The sequence below is a fragment of the Chelonus insularis genome, unplaced genomic scaffold, assembly GCF_013357705.1.
Source record: "Chelonus insularis isolate UGA/USDA-ARS -01 unplaced genomic scaffold, ASM1335770v1 scaffold_277_pilon, whole genome shotgun sequence".
Taxonomy (NCBI): domain Eukaryota; kingdom Metazoa; phylum Arthropoda; class Insecta; order Hymenoptera; family Braconidae; genus Chelonus; species Chelonus insularis.
The window spans coordinates 1374033-1392696 of record NW_023276791.1 but is presented as its reverse complement, the minus strand read 5'-3'; positions in this window follow the sequence as shown (position 1 = coordinate 1392696).

The window sequence follows — 18664 nt, the reverse complement described above, 5'->3', positions numbered from 1 at the left end:
GTATAATTTTTATTACCATCTTCATTTTCATCGTTAAATCTGAAATCAAATATTTCCTCTCGAATTGCAAGACTGACTACGTTCATTTCGTCGATCATTATCGCCAATCTGTGCTACAATTTATGACTGAGTGTTTGATGTCTAAAGCACACATAAATCGATCATCCTTTTAAAGATAAAATAAGTGTGATTTTCTGAATATTTTTTTTTATCAGCATAAAAATTTATAATCAATAAAATTGCGTTCGAAAATAATATTTATAATAAAAAACGATTTGACAAATATGATATGATAAATATTTTAAATAATTTTTGAAAAATAATTTTAATTCTCATAAATAAGAGAGCATAATTTTTCTAGCAAAAAGAATTCGTTTTGTGTTGCAAATATAATTTTTCTGCTCAGTAGAATTTTCAGGTCGAATGAAATAATAGAATAGTATTTTTTTATTTGTGAAAAATAGAGCGAGCAGATTTCCGGAAACCATCTCATGTAATCGACTCTCCCTTATACGTCCTGCAAACTCGTACTCTTTCTTCTATCCCTGGACCATTCTCGCTCTACAACCCTGGCATCCCCTTCCTTTCAAGCTCATGCTTTCCCCCCATTGCCACACCAACGAGTATCCACAGCAGGACCGCTCGCTCTCTAGCCAGCAGCTAGGACTTTCATGATTCATTGCCGCCGCGATGGATGATCCATCTCTTTCCCTGGCAACTCCGACCGGCTAGACCGGACCGGATCCTGGAAGGTTGGACTCCACAAGCAAGAGAGCGCAAACGAGCTGAAATGCGCAGCAGTAAGAGGGGATAGCCGGTGGGCTGTGTCTGATCCTATATACCATCGTGGACTCTATGTGGCTACATGTCGACATGCGTTCCATCTAGCTCGTTACTTTCTTTTATTTACATATTTTTAATTCTTTTACATATCATCCTAACTAGACATTTTTTCATCTCTTCAAATGTTAACATGCTTGCTATGCTGATCATCGAATTACTTTCCTAATAATTAATAATATCACAGCATTTTAATTATTGAGTAGCAGTGCTGCAGGTTGTTCATGCAAACACTATTCGATTTTTCTTACTTTTAATAAGCAATCAAAATTATCTTGGAATTTATTTCTCGACTTACTAATTGTTGGCATTATTGCAATAATTGATTCTTTCATTTTTTATGTATAAAATAAAAAATGTTGGAGAATTAATTCATTTCTATTAAAAACTATAATTTAAAGTTATTATCCTTTGAACGATTTTCCAAACAACTTCAGTTTCTTTGCATGCAATGAATTTAAATTAAATCAATAAAATACATATTACACTTTGATAGGAATTTTTTTGATGGAAGAATTGAAAACATATGAGAACTTTAATTAATGTCATAATATTATCACTTATTAGAATGATTGAGAATTTATAATTCAATGTAAATATTTATAATTCCGTCTCATTGTTGATATTATTGTCTGATAATATTTAAGTTGAGTATTTTAGTATTGTGTAATCATTATTTACGATCTCATAATACACTATCATAGATTTTGACACATTCAGCACAGTAATCCGGTGACGAAAAGATTTTGTCAATCATGGATTTATTGTGACGTTTTTCGGAGAGACATCAGATTTATTAGAGGTCGAAAATTCATAAATATCACTTGAATCCATGTGATAAATTTATTTTTACTTTTCAACTGAATTCTTACTTGCATTCATCATTAAATGAAGCAAGAGCTGATGAATGTTTCAAATAAACCTAAAATAAACCTTTAAATTAAAAATTTTTTAATCTTTTCCATGTCATAACGAACACAAAAATTCTTTAAAAAATAAAATATTTTCTCTTTAATTAATTCATTTGAATGCAGCCATTTTTTTAATTGGATAAAATGAAAAATATGTTAAATAAATAATAATAATAAACGCGAAATATAAAATCTTGACTTCTGGATCTACGTACATCGTTTTTTAAGAAATTTATGAGAGCATTACGCAGATATTCATACATTATTGATACTACAAGCAGCATGAACAATAGGGTAAATTAATTACTCAATTAATTTCCCATTAAATAATTGAAGATGATTAAATGTTCACACGATAAAAAGTGACTTATTTTAATATTATGAAATGAGCAAGAAAAAAATGTAAGAATCTCATACGAAAGTAATTTCAAAATAAAAATAAATAAAAAGCAAAACTGCAAATATATTTGTGAATATTATTTTTTAACAACTTTGTTAAAACCAAAGAATATTTCTGGCGTTCGTTTGCATGGAAATAATTAATGACGGATATATTACAAGTATTGAGAAAGTTTTTTCAGTTGTTTTCGAAAACTAGCCGCCGACACCGAATTGCCAGTGCCCATGACAGACACACCAAACCATTTATTCGAGCATACGTGAAAATACGGTGGAAATATTTCACTTTTCGTATAGCACTCTGACGACAGCGTCACGGTACTGCATCACGAAGCATTCATTTCAAAATACAACCTGCGCAACGAGAGTATAACCTTAATAAATGTATATACATTTATAAACCTACAAACTATGAATATTTTTTCCTTCATGTTTGGTTGCAGCCTTCTGATATGTTTTCTTCTGTATCGTTGAAATGTCTCAACCATTCGATTCGATTTGTAATGTTAAACAATCAATTTCTCATGTTACTTTATTTTTTCTGAATCACGACAATCATTCATCATTTTTTTAAATATTTGAACTTTATGTATTTCAATTCTTTTATTTGTTTATAAATATTTAAAATTGACTTTGTTCAACTCTCAAAAAAATATTTCAATCATCCTTATCGTTACTCATAAATTTTAAATTGATATAAATAATAATTTCTTTGGATTAAATACTTTTAAATGAAGAATAAAAAAAAACAAAGACTCTGGGAATGATTAAAAAATGTTTATGTCTTGTTGATTGTTAGTAAGGGATAACGTTTTTTATGTTACATTGTGTAGAATAAAATTTTGTATGAGAAAAAAAAAATTTATTTGTTTTAAAAAAAATATAATAGTTTTGTAAAGAATATTTAGAATAATAGTTGCGAAATATTGAGTGTAATTTGTCATTTCAACCATAAAGAGAATCATCTGTAATTTATTCGTTCTAAGATCGAGTTTGAGTTATCTGTGTATTTATATTTGCCTTCATCAGCATATAATCAAAGCTATGACCTAATAAAAAATGGTGTGCCTCATCTTTCAAATATTTTCCAAAACAATGAATACATTAGAATGTTTTTATAACTCTAATAATCATTTTTCTTTAAAATTCGTAACATTTAAATGACAATTGCATTCTAAAGACAATTAATGAGACGTTAAAAAATTTTTTTGTTTATTTATAACACTAGAATAATTATTTTATTGCAAATAAATTGACGGATTTTTTTAGAAAGGCAAGTAATCAATTATTTTAAGTACGAAAATTTTCCAAAAATAGTTTTGAAGATTTTTAACACGAAATTACACGATTAAACATATATTTTTGTTCTCACTAAAAGAAGAAAAAAGTGCCGATTATAGACGCCATTGCCGTCGGCCGATGTTGAGAGAAACCGGTCCACCATTGAAACGCGCGTCGCATCCGACGCTTCGAGTTCTTTTAAATAGTTTTTTTTACTTCGCGTATTTTAAGAGATACATTTTGTTTTAGATTATGAACTCTGATAAATCTTCAAGACAGATAGTATCTTTTTACTCATTAACAAACATATCGATACAGTGTATAAACTACATTTTTTGAAATCGAATTATCATAAAAATCAAGTATTTAACTTTCACAAACTTTGCCAATTTTTAAGCTTCTGATATGTAAGTAATTAAAAATTCTATCGTCCCAAGATTCAACTACTTTTTAAAAAATAACTCAAACATTATTAATAAATAATTAAAAATCATTTTAGATAACAACAAATAATTGTTTATGCCAATAAAAAAATTGGAATGTTGTTCAAAAATTACTATAATAAAAATAAAACGAAAATAATAAAAAAAGGAATCCAGCAGGAGGCATTTTTGCTAATAAATAATAAAGTGCATTTACTTCTAATATATGGTGAAAGCAAGATAAAACGATTCAGTAGAATACATATTTATTACAACGACCATGCGGATTGAATAATGAAAAATAATATATGCGTATTTTATGCAAGTTATGCAAAAATGCAGACAAGAAGCCACTTATCATATCTATAACAATTTTAATATATTACTATCGTTATAAAAAAATATTTTTATTCGATAGTGTACTTTATAGCGATATATTCGATCATCAAATGAAATTTACTCACTGGCTACATCAATTTTATCATGGCAATGTAATCATACTGTATTATACATAATTTGAACGTGATTAAAATCGAAAAAATTTTGAAAAATAAGAAACAACCATTGATTGTTATCAACTGCACTATGTAAACAAATTCACTCTTATGAATAAAATAATATTCATAAATAGCATATTTAGTGTAACCGTCAGATCTCATATCTCGTTCGAATAGAATATTTAAACAAGGAAGCAATAAACTAGATCACCTGAGAATTAGAATAGTTTACTCCAAAAATGAAAATTTTTAACGTTATTTTATAGAAAAAAATACATAAATTTCTTGATAATTAAATTTATACATAACTTGTACTTGTTTAAATAATTTTCATTCCAGTCAATTATTATAAATTATGAATTAAAAATATTTATTGTGAGTAAATATTTGAATCGACTCAAAAATTGTTTGCTTAGTTTCTGTGCAAAATTAGAAATATCGTTTTCAAATGATTTATTGTTCGATAGAGACATTACATTGATCATAATAGAGTGAAAGAACTAAAAATAATTTTCAACGTTATTTAATCTAATGATTGATTGCTAAAATTTAATGATCTTTCCTCAATACAGACAATATAAGAACTTTGAAAACAATTGGATAATTGTTATTGTTATTACTGATTATGTACACGATCGGTTAAATGGATTTTCCCATCGTTATCGTTTCAATACAATTACGTGAAACTTACGTCACATTTTACGACGGTACATTGCATAATTAATTTAAAAAAATGATTGCCGACACAACTATTTTAGCAAATAGTAGAAAGGATTTGTCAATGCACTAATTTTCAGGAAAATCAAACATTTTATAATTGATTACATGCCATGTTTTAGTGTTAGCCTGAGACAAATAATGACAAGACTCGAAATACACGTGGAGCAAATGATCTCGTTGAAGACACTTTGCCGTCGGCTAGATCAATTTATCGACTTAAGAATAATCTTTACAATATATCTAGAACAATCTCGCATTTATGTACCTCGCAACAGTTGTTCATTAAACTTGTATTGCAATTTAACTTTCCTTTTTTTTCCTTTCATTTTCAAACGCTAATGCACGACTCTTCAGTCAAAGTCTCATCCATTTTTTTGGAGTTACATTACTCAATATTCTTTCTATTTTTGCGAAGTAAGACATCTAAAATATTGCTCTATGAATAAATTTTTTCAATGATTAATTTATAATTTTTTAAAACATTACTTAGTGTCTCTATTAATTATATTCCTTCAAAGTGTTCATATTTCATTACAAAATTTTTTGGCAAGACCAATAAAATGGTTGTATTAATGGTTTCTATTTTTACTAGTAGCATTTATTTAAAAATCTTTATTTACTTGGCTTAAATGATCATAAAATCGATAAAAGAATTTTTAACAAATATTATTGTTTTATTCTTTATTCATATGGTTTTAATGAATTATTAGTTGACATTTCATGTTTTTTTTTTGATAAAATTATCAAAAAAACCACTTAATTTCATTAATTTATGAATAACATTACTTTTGCAATAATTAAAATAACTTAATAAATATTAATCCCAGTAATAATTCATATAATTAAACAAAAAAGCTAATCCAAGACATAAATATCTCATTTGTGACTTCATATTACTATCTATTACATACAAACATCAGCCACATCATAAACATCATCAAGAAACACCAAAGAGAAACTTACAGAAAATAAAAAAATATCAGCAAGATGATGATGTTCAGGTAGATCCAATCATTAATCAGATTATGAACGAATAAAAACAACGGTCTAACTATCATATAAACTAACATTGTTCAAATATAATTCACATATGTCACCACTATGATCTTAATTCTACTTGCACTACACCTTTCATCATGTCAATCAGATTTATCAAAGTTGCGTGATCTTTCGACCTGTGTTTCTACCCGCACATTCTGTTCTCAACTAACTTACTAGTAGAGCCAGTGCGTCTTTCCAGAAGATGCTGACTTTAAACTACAATGACCTTCATTCTCGCAATTTGCATCACGAAACAAAGAAAAAGCAGTCTAAGCAGTAGGACCGAAAGGTGCAGGAAAACGAAAATAAGCAGACGCCTGCATTGACAAGCCTTTTTTCTAGAGTCGTAAATCAATTCTCGTATCCTAAATAGAAGTAACATTTCGCGGCTTTTTAAACTCACCAGGACTACACCTAGCATCTTCTAAGGTTACTTGTGGGCAAGGATTAACTAACGACTCCAATTTGACAACGGTACGAAGGTCATTAAACAGGTACAAGTCAGGTATGTTGCTCTGCATTCATTTTGCATAACCACATTAAAAAAGAGTAGTGACTTTAGAAGAAATACTCGGTTCGTCACCGTCGGATCGACTATTGCAGCTTCCCTGCTGACTTTAACAGAATAGCCAATTCGTTGTGCTTTAGTTATTCTAAATATTCAAGGACATTCGAGCAAAGGTTCGAAGCTCGGAGATTGGAATCGGATTTGCGGATGTGAGAAACTTAAAAATTCAGAGGGTTATAAGAAGAGATTTTTCATGCAAGTATAGATATTCTTTGAACGACATTTGGGTGAATGGTAATCTTTCAAAGCGTTGGAACGTTTGAAAAATTGGAGTTTAACATTTGTACACTGTGTAAGTTAAAACCCTATCCGTAGAAAATTCTTTGGTCAACTTGCGGATTTAAGGATTGGATAAATGTCTTTTTGCACATGTTGTTTGAGGAAATCATCAATGTGTTTATTGTTATGCTTGTACTGAAAGAATATTGGGTCAGTATTCTTCGGAGAGTATATTTTTTTACCATCAATTCTTAGTAGCAATGGTCATTGTTGGTATCTTTTGAAAAAAAAAAATTCTTTTTGGATCAAATAAATTATTTTAACCAGAATTCATCAATATTTAGACCTACCACAATTCTTAAAAACTATTAATCAAGTGTGTTTAAATCACATTTGATTATCGAAGTAAATATCAAATTCTTCACTTTTATTTTTTTTAGGTCAGTTTTTTAAAATTCCAAAACTTTCTATACCATTACCATCTCAAATCCAAAAACTGTTAATACCATAATAACCTAATGTTAATAAGATAAATTTAAAATGAAGCTAAAGAATATCCAGGATGAAGATTGAATCCTACAAGTCGAAATGGGTTACAAAATAATTTCAAAAACAGTCCTGAAAGATGAATAAACCAAGAAATTGGCAGCACTCCAGCTGTAGTGGAGATTTAAAAACCATTAATCATAATTTGGTATCATATTCCATTCTTGTGCAATCCACCTAACTATTTATTTCGTTATTTTGAATGGAATTAGAGGCGTAGGTGTTTAGAGAAGGCGTTGGTTTGTCCAAAATCATCAGTGAACTGTCAAAAAGAAACATTGTACATAAGTGTTCCATAATAAATAACTACTTTGAGAAAAACTGTACTATCTAATAATGATTAATTGTACAAGTAGCTTAATGAATTAAACTGACAGGCTCATTGGCTTGTTTTGATTAATGATTTTGCAGTTATTTAATGGCAAATAACAACTTAGGATAAAACATCATTTTGCTCTACAACTATATACACACATCCAGTGATTTTATTCATAATATATATTCAACATTGACTGGAATGATTTTATTTTATGAAGATTAACCAATTTATAGTTGACTAGGTCCTGCTTCCAATCACTAATATGGAAATTGATAAAAGTAATGACTATTTAATGGTTGTTAATATAATGTATCGATCCACAAAAAGATAATATTGAAATTGTTATCAAATGGTACAAGCATTTCCATTTAATCCGAATCATTTATCATTTCTTCGAAGCATCTAATAATATTCATTTATCATTTTCTATCTTGGATTTTTTTATAGTTATTAGTGTAAACTCTCACGCTGTTCATCTTATACTAAGACCACCCGGTAGAACACAGGCTTGAATCCAGCAAACTCCACGTAACATATAAAAGTGTTAGTGAGATCACAACTGAGCAACAGCATTTAGGCTACAGTCGTAAATCACTTCAAATCATTTGACTTTTCAAAAACGAGGATGCGCTGCCAGAACAGTGAAAGATTTAATGTACTATGAGATAGATTCGTTGCTAAGTGCATACTATACACCTGAGCTCTACTTCTGTTTAACTTGTTATAAATAAAATAAATGTATATACTATGAATTATATACGTAGACATTTGACTCAATCATATAAGATTAGTGTCAAAGTCAAGGCAGATAAATTTTATAAAGGTAAACATTTGTGGAATGTCAATGTAACTAAATATTTTAGATTCATTTTTGAAATTTTTTTAAAGATTCACCCCTTTAGAAAAATGAATCATTGAATACTTTTGGAATGATTAAAAAATTTAGATTTTTTTTTTTAAATTGTTTGCTTTAGAGAGGAATATTTTTTCTGAATGTTTACCTGATTCTTATCTACTGCTGCTGCTGCTGCGGAGAATACATCTGCCATCATCTTGGAGAATCAAAAGTTGTGGTTAATACAAGCGATTTTATAAATGAAGAAATATTCATGATAATAATTGCTAACTTGAAAATTTGAGAAAGTTAGATAAAATATTGATATCATAAAAAATAAATTGAAAAATGTTTAGAGTTTTGGAAATAATTTTTTATCTGGTTTCCTATTGTTTTTTTTTTTTTATCATAACGGTTTACAAAAATTACTCGAAATTTTTCTGTGTTGGTACTTAAAGGCTAAGGATAAAGTTTAAGTTCAAGCGTCATAATTTAAAAGCTGTCAGAATTTTAGAATTCCTACAAACTTCGAGTTATATTTAAAACTTCAACTTCAACGATATTCTTCTCCAGTGAATCTTCCGGTTCTCCTCACATCTAATGCAACAAATTACATCAGACAACAACAAAATTTAATTTTTTTTTTGTTAAGAATAATTTTGTGAACTTTATTCAAAACCAAACTGGCTAACTTCAACTTCAAATAAATCAAAATCTCCATGGAAAAAATCTGAGGAATGCAAGAATGAAGTCACGAAGTCACCTTGCTTTAAAAGCTAAAAATACTTCAAATGAAATCTTCATCAAATAAAATCAGAAATTATTCCATGTGTGTTGGTAATAATTAATCATCATTTAACTTCACACAAGACTGTTCTTCGATAAGTTTGCAAGGATACATACATAGAAATACTCCCTGATATATCAACATTGTAAAAATCAATGTCCACTACAAACTGCATCTAGGGATGGTTAATTATCTGTAATAAAAGCTGGTGACAGTGATAAAGTAGTCTTTAGGGAAACAACATTCTACTAATAGCTGTATTGTAAATAAAAATATTTGAACTGCTTCAAGCTGGATATATTCTTTACAACAAATCTATTGATTAAAATTATGACTGAAGTTGGAAGTGCCAGCTACTGGTCACTTAACATTCAATAGCCTTCTGAGGAATGCAAATCAATAACTACGTAGAGTTAGATATTTTCAGAAAACATTTATTACTGCAAGTGACATCACTTTCCCATAATTACTTGTACTCGAATTGAATTTTTATTTTTGCTGGAGTGATTTATGAGGATGGTTGATTTTCGGGGGAAAAAATGTTATTTTTTTATAAATATTTTTTATTATAAAAAAAGAATGATTTACTTCATAAAAATTCCCTACTGTTTAATTGCTATAATTTAAAAAAATAAAACCCGGAAGTATCAAAATATTATCGACTCTGGACGAAACGTGCCAAGTAGCAAGTTTTTCAGCTGTTTTTAAAATCACGCAGCTGACTTAACTGACAGACAGACAAGCATACGATAAGACCGACATATTTCTCGGATATTTTTTTAGAATTATATCCGTCATGCAAATTTATGAAAATTCAACAGAATTATTTTTCGTATAAATATATCATAGACTGAATATTTTATAAAATGTTATCTGTTTATTTTTCGTGATAAAAAAATCTTCAAATGTCATGGTATTGCAAATCTAGCTTACAAAGTTTTTCGAAGGAACCAAGTGTAATATATATGCGTACTCAAAATGAGGTGGAAGAACGATATAAACTGCGAGTAAAAATACTAAACTGAAATAAGAAAATATATGAACATCACCTGCTGATTCCCATTGGGCCCTTTCTCAAATGAGCTTTTTTTTCTTTCTCCTTTCTGATTCAACAACCTTGAGAAAATCAAGATAAAAACTTTCTTACTGTTCAGTTCTAGTCATATTATTCATTTGAGAGCAACCTTTCAAAAAATAATTAATTGAGAATAATTTATAAAAAATCATTTTTCTCTATTCAAAAATATTTTCTTCATGAATTAAAAATTATTACTTCATAACTCGAACATTTTTCATCACTACTATTGATTAGTTAAGAACATCTAGGAATGTTGTGAATTTTTACATCATAAAATTTTTAACTAAATCTCTATAAATTAATTAGCAACATCGCGATGTAGGGAAATGAGTAAAAACATGATATTAATAGTAGGTGAACTATGACAAAGAGGAGCAGAGGTGAATTGGTTGAAAGTAGAAAAGGACGAGTGAGACAGACTTCTAGACTCGGTTGTCCGCACGTGTCCCAATGGGACACAAAAGCGTGATAAATTGGGAGCATTAAATTGCATTTTACCTTTGTTTGTACTACTGAATACAATATGAAACAGAAAGGACATAACAATAGGTAATACCGGCGTCATCATTTACACCTGGCAAATATCACTGCAAAGTGGTCTGATGTTAGAATCGTTGCTTGAAACAATAACTGTGTATACGTCTCTGGAAAATCAATACTAGGACTTGAGGTCTTAATTCTCTAATATAATCAAAGCTTATCTTTCATTACATTCCTTTAAAAATATCAACCGAAATTTAATTAAAATCTTCCCAGAGAAAATAATTATTCTTTTCAATCCTTATTGTCAAATTTAAATGAACATTTTACAAAAAAATGAGTGGATGAATTTATTAGGGACGTTTTATTGTTGATGAGTTGATCGAAATAAAGCAGAAAATCTTAAAGTGAATGAATGCAATTTTTAATAGATTTTCTCTCGTTAACTTATCAGGAAAAAGGTTAAAATAAAAGTTTGATGATGAATGTAAAATTTAATAATGGAATTAAAGTTTTGTTTCTTTTTTAATTTTTTTCCATGAAAATAATAGTCTCGTGAAATAGGATGATGGTCTGGGAAATTGGAATGAAACGAGGAAATGGAAGAGTGAGCAAGAAGGCATGCTTTTGTGAGTGCAGATCAGAGTTCTCGAAAACTTGTGAGCAGGCGGATGGTGTTGGCAGGCGAAGTGACGCATGGATTCGATTTCTGGGAGCTTGTGATTCCGCTCGGTTAGCCTCGTGTCACTCCCAGCCAACCCCATTATCCGCCCCCATTCGTCGACTCCACCCCGGTAACTCGCGGAATTCTATCGCTCGATTGCACTGTACTCTGCATACACGTACTAACATATGTATTCCCAGTATATATCAAGAATGTCTATATGTAATTCCACATAGAGTTATCCCAAATACATGAGATGCAAATGTGCACAAAGTTATTCGCAGTTTGCTGCTGACGGTCTAAATAATTATAAATGACAACAACGATACATAACATTAATAAATAAATTGGTATCTAAAAATTTATTTTCTATTATTGAGTAACATTTAATTATTAACATCAATACCTCTTGATCCCTGATACTCATGGGGTTCCTAAACAAGTCATAATTATTAATGAGCAGCTTCAGAAAAGTTGATTAAAGAAATTTTTTAACGTCATATATTTATCTAGAGATTCAGTGAATTCCTCAGAAACATTGCAACCGAATCAAGGGTCCGAAATGATCAGAAATACTTGAGGGTGAACTGACAAGCATCGTCTCTCTTGCCCCCAAGTAATGGAATCTTGAGAAACACAATCACGATGATGTTTTGGAACCCTATGGCTGCCACGAGGGATTTCCACACTTATGTACCGATCAGACTATACTCTCTATAGCGTGCCTTGGGTTCCCCTACTGATCTCAACAACAATCTATATGAAGGCACCCCTCTTGCCTTTCCTTGACTCACGTAACTAGTTAGTTCGCTCCCACAAGTTTCTACTTTGGTGTATATCCAATCGATGATTTCATAGGAATCCATTCGTTTGCTCGAGAAATAATATATTTTTTTTCAACAGCTATTATTAAATGTACCAAAGATTTTTTAATGTACAAATTTATTCTTTTTTTTATTCTAAACAATAAAAAACAGTTTATTTTTTAATACAATTGTTATGATTGGTTTATAATAGTATCATTTAGTAGCCAATTTTGGAGTTGCATGCCAACCGAAAGTTATCATTACAGTTGATGTAATATTTATTTAAAAATAGATTTTTAGTAGGCACGTGACTAATAGACATGCGAGGTGATTAAATATATATTCTAATACATGCACGAACTGGTATATAATATAAATAAATGATTATTCTTTCTTATATATCCAATACTAAATAGTTCTTTAATTTTATTCCATCCTTTGAAGTTATTTCTTGGTAATTGACTGCAGCTGATTTTTGAATATAAATAAATCTTTATTGATTCCTTTGACTTTTCTTCAAACTTCATTTGTTTAATGAGATCTATTATATTGTTAACATGATTAATGATTATATTAATGATTTAACGTTAAAAGAATGTTTTGAAAAGCAATTGATGTTTTGAAAAATTACCTCACCCTTAGTAATAATTATTTTTTCTATAAATAATGATTGGAAATATTTAATTTACCTTCTATTACATCATTTAAATTATCATAAATATTTTGACTGAAATTTTAAAAACATCTAGAAGATTTAAAATTATTCCCAATCTAAAAATAACCATTTTTAGCAATAAAAAAACCGTTCAATTTTGTCTATGGTGTTGAATAAATATTCGATCAATATAAAACTTGAAAAATATTTGAGAATCTTCGATGAAGATCTAGAAAAATTGAACAAGCTCCATGAGACTCAAGAAGTTAGTTGAGGTGGATATCAAAAGAGAAAGTTATACAGAAGAGGTTGAAATGAGGGCGAGGGAAGTGATGGCGGACAAAGGGGTGGATCAAGCTGCATTAGTGGAAAGCCGCGGTCGTCGAATTCAAGAGTTGAGGCTCTTTTCTATTCGGCGACCAGGCAAGAAGTAAGATGAAAAGAGGAACGATCATATAGAAGTTGCAAGACTTGTCGTGATAGTGGAATGAGAAAGGAAACGTCGAATGACGTGGAATACAAAGCAGTGAACGTAGTTTTATGGCTCCACTACTTCGAGAGTAAACGTATAAGAAAGCGGATGAAGAAAAGTATGAAGAGGAGATAAGCTCCCAAAATCCTTTGCCACGTAGAAAATGTATACAAAGAATTTATAAGTATTATATCATCAGTTTTATTAAAAGTAACTTTTATTTATTAAAAAAAAATTATTTTCTTTTTAAATTTCTACTAAAATGATCCTAAAATGAAGAAATAGATGCATGGAAATATGATCATCATATCAAAGTGGATAAATTGTTGATAACAAAGAAGATTTATGTTGAGATAAATAATTTTAAATAAAGATAATAACAATATAAAAAGATAAAAAAAGGAAGAAATGCATTTAAGAGATCTGTTGGGGTAGTTTACCCTCCTTCAGACTAAGCTAATGGCTTATGTAGAAACAAACCATCGGGGACACATTTGTAATAAATTTAATATTGTAGGATACAGCAGAAATAATTGAATACAATATTGAGGTTTTCATCAAGCTCTTACAGCTGGCTACAAACTCCAAGTAACTTATAAAACATCTAAGAAACTTCAACATCAACATTTTCCTAGAAAAAAAAATAAAAATCATTAGAATTGATTAAAAGCTCATCTAGGGTCATCTCCAACCAGCAGACTAATTTTAGAAATATTTTTTAAATTTTCAAGCCACAAGTTTATTATACCTTTGATCTTTTTAAAGGTTTGAAATAACATAATTGAAATATTGTATCTCATCTAATATATTCCAGCAGACAATATCTCATCTATTGACACATCTTGAAGGTTTCAGCTGAGCTTGATGAAGTAGAGATAATTAAGTTGACTTTGGAACATCATTAGGGCAATTAACACTTGTCAAAATGTTGGATGATTAATAAATGGTGTATGTTTATTTGCATTCTCAACAATTGCGAAGAATATCTGAGCAGTGCAAAGACTAATAAAAGTTGGGAAACAAAAGTATATAATCATTTGATCGAGGGATTGAACGAAAACAACAAACTCACTGGGGAACGAGTGCTTTGCACGTGAAACAGTTCGTATATGGGGAAGATAGGAAATAGGAGTAAGAGAGAAAATGAGATAGACATAGAGAAAAGAGGCGAGGCAAAGGCCGCCATGATATCAGTCTTGCTTGCGCCGACAGTTCGTCATTTGTCACTGTCGTGGTCATTAATAACTTCGCCGTGCTGTCACTGCGGATAATACAGGAAGGTCTCTACTGGGCCGTAGCCGTGTGGCGTTCATAGGGGTGGGATCCGTTCAATTCTGTTCAGTTCAGGGGGTCTGTACGACGGATTGGAAGGAGATGTCGTTAAGGGAATGTCACTCAAGTTGGTCTGACATGGCACGCCTTGATCTCTCAACGTCCATTTTGATTTCTCAGATACGCGTTTTTTACCACCCAAAGTTATTCATCGGCCTCTTTTTGTTCGGTATGGAAAAAAAAATTCCATTCTCTGAATGAATCTTTAGGGCTAATGTAACTGATTCGTTTTATCATCTACTCATAATATGGGTGTTATGATGATATGTTGGCTTGAATTAGGTTCATTACATAATAATAGATGGATCTAAGATAGAGGGGTAGAAGCTTAATGTCCACGCTACGACTATTTTTGTAATTTTATGTAAACATACAGGGGATGTTTTCTGAATGCAAACCACTTTGATAACTGCTTCGGCTATGGACTACGATTTAGACACATATGTTGACTGATGTCTACGATAATGCGCTTTGGAAGCTTGGCTGAAGCAGAGAAAAATGCAGGATCCAAAGAAAAAATTATTTATTAAATGTTTGAAATTTCTAAAATTATTCTTACAATTGAAAAAATTTGTTTGAATCAAAAAAATATTTTATTAAATAGTCAATAAATTTTAGTGGGGTTTAATAAATAATTTTACTAATTCATTAAAATTATCAGAGATTTAAAAAACATTTTTTTCTAAATTTTAGTTGGCATAAGATTATTTATTGTTAGATTAATGAACTGATTATTGAATTAATTTAATAATTAATTGCAATTATTTAATAAAATATTTTATTAATAACGACTATTTTTTTCAAATGCAAGATAGATTAAACAGTAGATTTGGAGAAAAATATCAAAAAATTATTCTTCAGGAAGTGATAAGATAAATAAGTTTAATATTCTTATTAAAATGGATATTTCTGTTCCACTTTCATGTCGTGTATCCGATATCATGCTCGTTAACCCTATTATTAATAATATTTTCCACAGGCCATATTGACTTCAGCCATTTTTTTAAGAATATTTTTATCCTAACCGAACTTTAATAAAAGAGGTGGAAACTTTCAGATAAGTTACTTACTAATTATATAAATATGTAAGGGGTGTAGTCAACCCTACTAGTTGTAGACGTTAATAAACCCACATTGGTTTCTTTGGAAATAAAAATCCCAACATACATTCACCCTAACGGATAATCATTATACCTAATTTGAATAAAATTGATTCAGTGGATTTTTGAGTTAATCATTGTTAGGGCGAAACTTACTGTTATTACGACGTACGTAAATTACAATATTTATTTTTTAAATCAACCAAAATTATTTTGATATGAAAATGATTGAAAGTCACACGGACTTCAATTAAGCAAATAATGATGAAAAATTGGTCGGCAGCTTAAGGTATTGATATTCTTAAACTAAAGATTATTTCCGTTTTCTTTGTAAAAAAAAATAACTCCAAATCTTCTTTTGTCAATATATCCAGTATTGAATTCCGATGTTTATAGTAGTGCGGAGCGTCTCACGCAGAGCGGAATGAATTTGATATTCATTCGTGAAGAAGATGACCTTGACTTGAGTTTAAATGAACAAAAGGTTGGCCATAAATCGCGTCGAGGTCAATGTTACTCACGTCAATCTGGGTCTTGTCAGAAGACTTGCCTATTCATTTAGAATAATAGTCGAGCATATATCTGATGTCCCAGTTATAGTTACATGACACGTAGAACGATGCTTCTGTGTAACAGAATTATGAGAATTTTTTTTATTACAAACTTTGATAAAAATTTTTGCTAACGGTTCTCTTATTTGATGAGAGATATCTCAATCTGATACAGTAAAATATACTTAAACATTAATTTTTTTGTAATTATTTCATTCTCTCATACTTGGTAATTCATTCTTAAGCTTTTTAATTAATTCACTAACATTAGAAAAAAATTTCTCTTTATTCAATTCTTCTTGATCAATGAAATGCGCAGTTCTACTTTATTTAATAATTCTTTTCATAGTTCTGACATTATTTCTAAGTATAATTTTATTGGAAAAATAAGGTTCTCAAGATGTTAATGAGATTAATAAAGAGTAAATCAAAGATTGCTAAATATTTCAAGCAATTTTTAATTACTAATATAATTGTCATGAATCATGTTGAGATGACTAAAAAATTCTGATTATTGATAAAATAAATGTTAAGATAAAATATGTTGTGTACATTAGCAGAATATTATTATGTATTGTTCAACAGAGCACAATAACCGGAATCTCACATACAAGAAAAACACAAGATTCATGACCCCGAGAGAAACGCATAGGCCGTATATGACAGGTGGAAACATGGTGAAAATTATCGGAGACCATTTATCAAATATACATAGGTTCGCTCCGTTGATATCTAATTTTTATGTTTTTTTTCGTGGTTTCGCATAACCGTTGTCGACATAAATTTTTTTTGTTCAAATAAAAAATTCTTTTAATCTTTTTTTTTTCTATTACCGCAGAATAACATACAAGAAAATTGAGTGATATGAATTTTATTATGTTAGATAAATTAATAAAATAATTCAACAAAGATTAACACTTTCTACTCGAAAACACTATTAAAGGATAAAAATTATTTTATTCCTTGGTCATTTGAAGATGTTAACAAAAGTAACGAAGCACTCATAGCCGATTATTGTAACTAAAAAGAAAACAGCAAGATACCAAGTCTGTAATTATTTGAAGAAAATAGTTGAACAGGTTAAAACATTTTTCAAAATTATTTCCAGCTTTTCCAGGTTCTTTTTAATTTGGATAATTATTGTTCTAACACTTGTCAGGTAGAAGAAAAAAATAAAAAATGTACTCCAATATTTCAATATCTTGCCAGGTATAAAATAAACTCAACTTTTTTATAAATATTCATAAAAATAATTACAGATACCTGGGAAATTGATCAAGGTACGATTCGTAGTACATGAATGTATAGTCACGTGGGTGATCCAAACATGGATTTGTATATTTGAAAAATTGCGATCTGTCAGTTGAAAGTTTGTGTGGAAAGAAAAATCTGAGTTTGCGTTTTAAATCGAAGGATCCTCGTCAGCTTTTCAAAGAAGGATTTCAAATGGGTTTCAATGGTTGAATTGGGTGGCAAAAGATATAGAAACGAAAGAAGTAGAAGAGAAGGCAGCTGTGCAGCGTTCTTGAGTTCCGACCTCATTTTAGCGGTGTTACGGAGGTTTTTTCGATTGAAAAAAGGTAGTGGATCGGTTGACGTTTGACAGATCGCAGGGACTAGAAGAAAAAACTTCACTGATGGCAAAGAGGAGTTTTTCTTTCTTCCTCTTATCTTCTGTTCTACGTAGTTGACACACAATTTTACCTTTTACCTAACACAGCCTATCAGACCTGGTCCAAGAACAAAGACATCAATTTGAGTGATGCTAGCACACACTCTACAACACATTCATGAGACTTCATCTCCGTCTGCAATCCAACATCATTTCAAAGACATTTTCTTGTTTTCTTACTAAAAACTCACGCCATCTTTCTTGTTTCAGGTATTTTTTTCTTGTCATTTCACATGGGAAAAATTGTCTGAATAAGCGTAGAAGTTTCTACTTCCTCTGCTGTTTAAATATTAAATAAGTTCACTGTGAGGGTATTATTTTTATATTTTTTCTCATAAAACCATCATGAAGGCGACTTTATATTACACGAATGGGTGTTGAAGATTTCTTAAATATTAAAGAACGATACATTCTACGACGATAACAAGGCACTCCCTAGAAGCCCAACCCTATAGATTCCTTTGTAAAT